We start from the raw sequence: 5,367 nt of genomic DNA, 5'->3' as shown, positions 1-5,367 counted from the left end.
TGCTGTTCTCCCTAAAGCACAAAGTTTGGTTTAAGTCAATGTTTAGGATCAATTAGTGCATAATACCGTATTACACATGAGATTGAAGCATTTTAAAACTCAGGGCTTATGGGTGCAAGACAGATGGTGACATCTGTAAGTCAGTAATTACTCATGGAAAGCCTGGCATAACACAGTAAACAGGGCAAACCACACTCTGAATTGTTGTTTAAATTTAGCTAGAACTTTGTGTTCTTGGGTTTTGATCTCATAAGATGATTGAACCTATTCTGATGCTGATTATTCCATATAAATGGCATTCGTAGCTGTTCAACCCAATGAAAAACAAACTGTGGTTAAACCAAAGGGGATAAACTGTTCTTTAGGAGTTTATCATTGCCTCATCCGACATTGCTTTGTACAAATCTAACCAATCAAAACTTCCAACCACATGCAATAAACTGCCTTTGACAGCTGTTAACAGAAACGGTGGTGCTGACTGCACTGCACCCACAGTACTGCTGAAAATGTTTGCCCTTTGCATAAAACCAGGAGAGAAACCAACAGGTCATTTCCCCTTGCAGCATAATGGATCAAATGAAAAGCTCAGAAAATGTCCAGGAAATGGTGCCTCCTTCGTGGAACATGTCCATGTTCTGGAAATTTCAAGGAAGTTTGTGTGTGTCTTGTTTTCATTCTCTCCTTTTCCCACCTTCTTGTTGAAAGGATTTGCCCACTAAAAACTTTGTGTTGCTCTTTACACTTGTAAACTGTAACTTAGTGGGATGAGTAAAATGACGCCTGGCCATGAAGAAAATAAATAAATATAACTAGCTCAAATGGTTTAAACATATCACGGGCAGACTCTTTGGATTACAGAAAGAAAAAATTATGGCTCTGAGTAAAATGTCCATAGAAAAGTAGAAAGCTTGTGATACGGGCCTTTCATGCTCTCTCTACATTCATGTCTACTTCCTCAGCTCCTGCTCTAGTGGTCACTGAGCTCCAAGGCAACTTTGATGAATTAATCCAATAGAAGAAATTGGTCTTTCAAATGTAAAGAGCACCTTCATTCTGGAAAGTAAGTCATGAAGAGAGGAAGGTAGAGGGGCACGAATCAGCATGAGAGGAGAGGTGAATGGACAGACCTGAAAGAAACTGACTACATGAGAGGGTGTATGTGTGTGTACTAGAGAAAGCCAAGAACGAAGACTGCTTTCGAGGTGGGATCTTCAGGACAGCTGAATTGTTAAAACACTAAGAACCAAACTCAAGGTCCAATATTTCTAGTCAGCCTATGTCCACAGTGGGCCTAATCCTGGATCCTGATAGAACCGTTACAGTGAAGAAACACAGGCTGCAAATCACGATTCCAAGTCATTTGCAAATTGTCTATGTCACACAGTGGAAATTTGTGTTTTTATGTTTTATCATACTGTGTATTGGTACACAGAGTATTGATTTTATTTGCATCGCTTTATCCTGATATTTATATTGTGTGTTTTAGTGTTGTTGCACAATATTCTTTTAATCTACTGTGGACTAGGCGGACAATAGTAGGCACCTGTGGAGGTGGGGGTGTTCCCCGAGGCGGCCTATCAGCCGCTAAACTGACCTGTTAAAGGGGATGGTGGGCGCAGAGACAGGGATGAGACGCACAAAAAGTGAGCAGGAGGAAAAGAAACGCGTGCAAGCCAGCATGTGTCGAAGGACCTGCTGCCTGACTGTGGGGTGCCACGAGTCGTTCGGCGACGGACTGGCCAGTGGAACACGGTCCCGACGGCAGGAATGGCGACAGTGGGAGGCGAAGCGTGAAATCCACAGCAGAGCAGGGGTATCCCTCTGCCTGCATCTGGCGGTGCTACGAGGGAGGCCGTGTTCAGGTGTGGAGTGGGGCTGGACTGTGCGGTGACGCGCCGTCAGGAGGAGACAGGTCTGCGACAGGAGCCCCCTCCTTGGTCTTCTAGCTGGCGTGATTTCCATCCCGGAAGAGGAATTCCTCTCCTTTTTTTTTTACAGATAAGGAACATTTGCCCAAGTGTGGCTGGACCGTGGGATTATGGGACTGTGGGGGGAATTTTAGCATATGGGAAACATTTGTTTAGCATTTGTTTTGATAGTGTATAGTTATTTCTGCCGGCAGGGTGTTTAGCGTATTGAGAACGCTTTTTTATTGTATAGGGGGATTTTAAACTGTATTTGTAATTCTGGTTGTGTCTGTTTTCCATGGAAATAAATGGTGTGTTTAAGGCCGATTTAGTCTCTGTGCCCTGAGAGCTGACCCACTCACTCCCCTTCTTGTTGTATGTGAACGGACTTTGAGGTGAAGATTTATATCCACCAGTTTTAGCGGCTACATCTACACAAAAGCAAAGCTAGGTACTACTTCAGAGGTAGTACAGTATTTTACAGGTAACTGTCATGTTCATTCTGAGTTTAGCACAAATAGCTGGTTTTGGTTTCTCTTCAGTTACAGGTAAGACAATCAAGGCTATCAAGACCATTGCTTGGACGCTGTGTTTATTTAAGAGGGACAGTTCCACCCAGTACTCCCCTGGACTGCAGGGATCCACCTGAGTGAGTTGGTGAGAGTCATCCAGTTTGGGAGGTATCTATAAAGGTGTTTGCCCTCGCTTTCAGTATACTGCAACAAAAGGCTGATTGCCTTGTTGTGCTCAAAGTGCCAAAATGCACACGTGGAAAAACTCACAAAACTGAGCAGTTTATTCTGTCTCATCAAGGTTATAAATGCTTCCCTCTGCACAGAGATATATTTGTTGGATTTAGTTAGGTAGAATAAAAGTGTTCCCATGGAAAAGTGTTCAGAGAGAGGTTTATGGGTTTGCTTTTGAGTAAAATATCTGGCATCATCAAGATGAGTGCCATCTAGCTGTATTATAGGGCGACTTGTCTACACAGGACATTTCAAAAAAGTCACACCAAAACAATCTAAATGTAAGTAAAAGCCAATTTTCATGTTTAAAGCTGTAGCTTAATGTTCTTTGAATCAACTTGCTTTGAATTTGCTGAATTAAAATTATGACTTTACATCATTTAAATGGGCTTTACAGTAATCAAGAAGCATATAGGAGCGAGAGGTTGATAATTGCACTCCTCATCATGATAAAGTTCAGTTCTTTCGTATATAGCACCAATTCAGAACAACAGTTGCCCGAAGGCGTCAAACATATGCGTCGGGTGATAGACCCTCACATATGTTTGCTCATGGCAATCTTGACAATGTACTAGTTGGCAGTTTATTACTAGTTCAGAGACATCCCTGGGGCAATTTCTGTTTTCTGCCCCAAGGAATGTAAAAGTCAAAATGTAAATTAAACCCCACTGACATACAACGTCACATATGCAGTCGCATATTTCCAATCTGTTAAATTGTTCAAATCCATATAAACATTTGTTTGCAGTAACTCTGCAGTAACAAAAGAACTCAGATTACATGCATCACAGTTAAACACCTCTCTGTTCATAATCTCTTAACACGGTGAAAAAACCCCCAAAAACTGATAAGTTTCAATTGAGCGTAAACTCAATCAGGGCAACTGAGATTGGCCTCGTGAGGATGAAGCAATGTGACAGGCCTAAAGAGGTTAGACGCCAGGTTTATCCAATTACAGCTCAGCAATAAACAATCCCAGAAACCCTCTATCCCCCAATCGGCTCATTGCTCCCTCTCCCTCCTCACTCAGTTTGAAACTTGACCCACCATCTGTATCCATATACCGCTGACGGATGCCCTTGTGTTGAGCACTGACACTACTTGTGATGAGTGCGCAGGACTTACGCCTGCCAATCTGTGCAAGTAGCAAACAGCCCTCGGTGCCCCTGCACACTAAGCAAATATTCAGTGCCTCTGATGGCGTCGTTTTTTTTTCCAGATTAGTGGAGAGCCGTCTGCAGATGATGATAATGAGACACTCTATTTCCCCTACTCTGGCCATTTGAGAGACAGTCAGACGGCCGGATAATCTGGTTTGCGCTGGGGGCCTCATCCATTGAGTCCCACCGTCGCGTTGACATTAGCACTAAGACGTATTAGCACATTAGCCTGAATGGGCGATGATGTGTTCTCAAGTCAGTTAAGCAGAGTATGATAGCGGCTGTGCTATGGTTATGGTGATGGCTTTATGGAGTCTTTGACAACTCCATTGATCTCAAGACGCACCTGCTAATGCCTACAACCGAGTGTGCAAGAGAGAAAATAAAAGCCGGAGATTTGTGAGAATGATGGAATTTACAAAACACAACCACAGGCTGATGAAGATCGAGAATTTGCTTAATTAAAAGAGTTAAATAAAACATGCTAAAAAGAGAGATGCTAATGGATAGAAATTTCCTGTGTTCTCGAGAATCGTACTCAAGACTATATATCAAGACTAAGTGAGCTGGTTTTAAAGTGGAAAGCTTTAAAGAAATCTGTTTTGATCCTAATTTTGCGGTCTGGATGTTCCTAGAAAGCATGAGCCCTGCAGTGTAGTCATTACATGCCACAGGCCATAGACACAGATCTATAAATGTTTGGTATTAAACGGACCCATTGATGGCCTGCCCTCACTCCCTTTGCTCCCGTTAATGGAGCTTTTATGAATCTCAGGCCTCATTTGTCTCTCATGGTTAGGGGCTTTCTGCAGTCTGAATTGTGTAATAATGGCAAACCCAATTTGCTTTGTGCTACGTTAATCTCAACACGCCCCTTCCCTCTCTTTCATGCTTCCCTAACTGCATTCAGCTCATTCATCAATGATTCTATTATCACTCTCTTCTTCCAACTGTGTGTGTGTGTGTGTGCGCGCGCGCATGTGTGTGTGTATATTCATAAAATAAACCCAAATTATGCCACTCTACTCGTAACAGACAAGTAAAGCAACACTGATGAAATTTTGAAAGAAAGAAAAAATGCCATTAACGACAGAGCCATTATCTCCTTTAAAAAATTTTTTTGTTCAACATAAACCAAAACATTTCCTCAAACAATTAGACCATTTTTAATGAATGTCTTTAAAAAAAAATGTAACAATGCCGACTCAGTAGGGCTACTATTTAAGCTGCCGGTTTTTGCAGGAAATTACTGATTGGGGTTAAAGCGCTCACATCTGTTTGGGGAATAGACATGCTGGTCTCCGCGCAGTCGCTTTGCCTGCATATGGAGAAAAAGAAAACACAAAGGAGTGACCTTTCCGACAACAGGCTTTTACGTTACACAAATATCTTTTTGGTCCTCTTTTTCTCCGCACACAAACACCTTCTTTCATGTGGTAAAAAGATGCTCTGAATGAAAACATTCAGAGGATGCACAATTCTCTAAATTTGTTACTTTAATAGTGGAAAATATCAAAAGAGTTTGGTTTTCAATTATATATTTGGCATGTTTGC

Source organism: Pelmatolapia mariae, linkage group LG17, assembly GCF_036321145.2.
Source record: "Pelmatolapia mariae isolate MD_Pm_ZW linkage group LG17, Pm_UMD_F_2, whole genome shotgun sequence".
Taxonomy (NCBI): domain Eukaryota; kingdom Metazoa; phylum Chordata; class Actinopteri; order Cichliformes; family Cichlidae; genus Pelmatolapia; species Pelmatolapia mariae.
The sequence above is the reverse complement of the archived record's forward strand: the minus strand, read 5'-3'. Positions refer to the sequence as shown.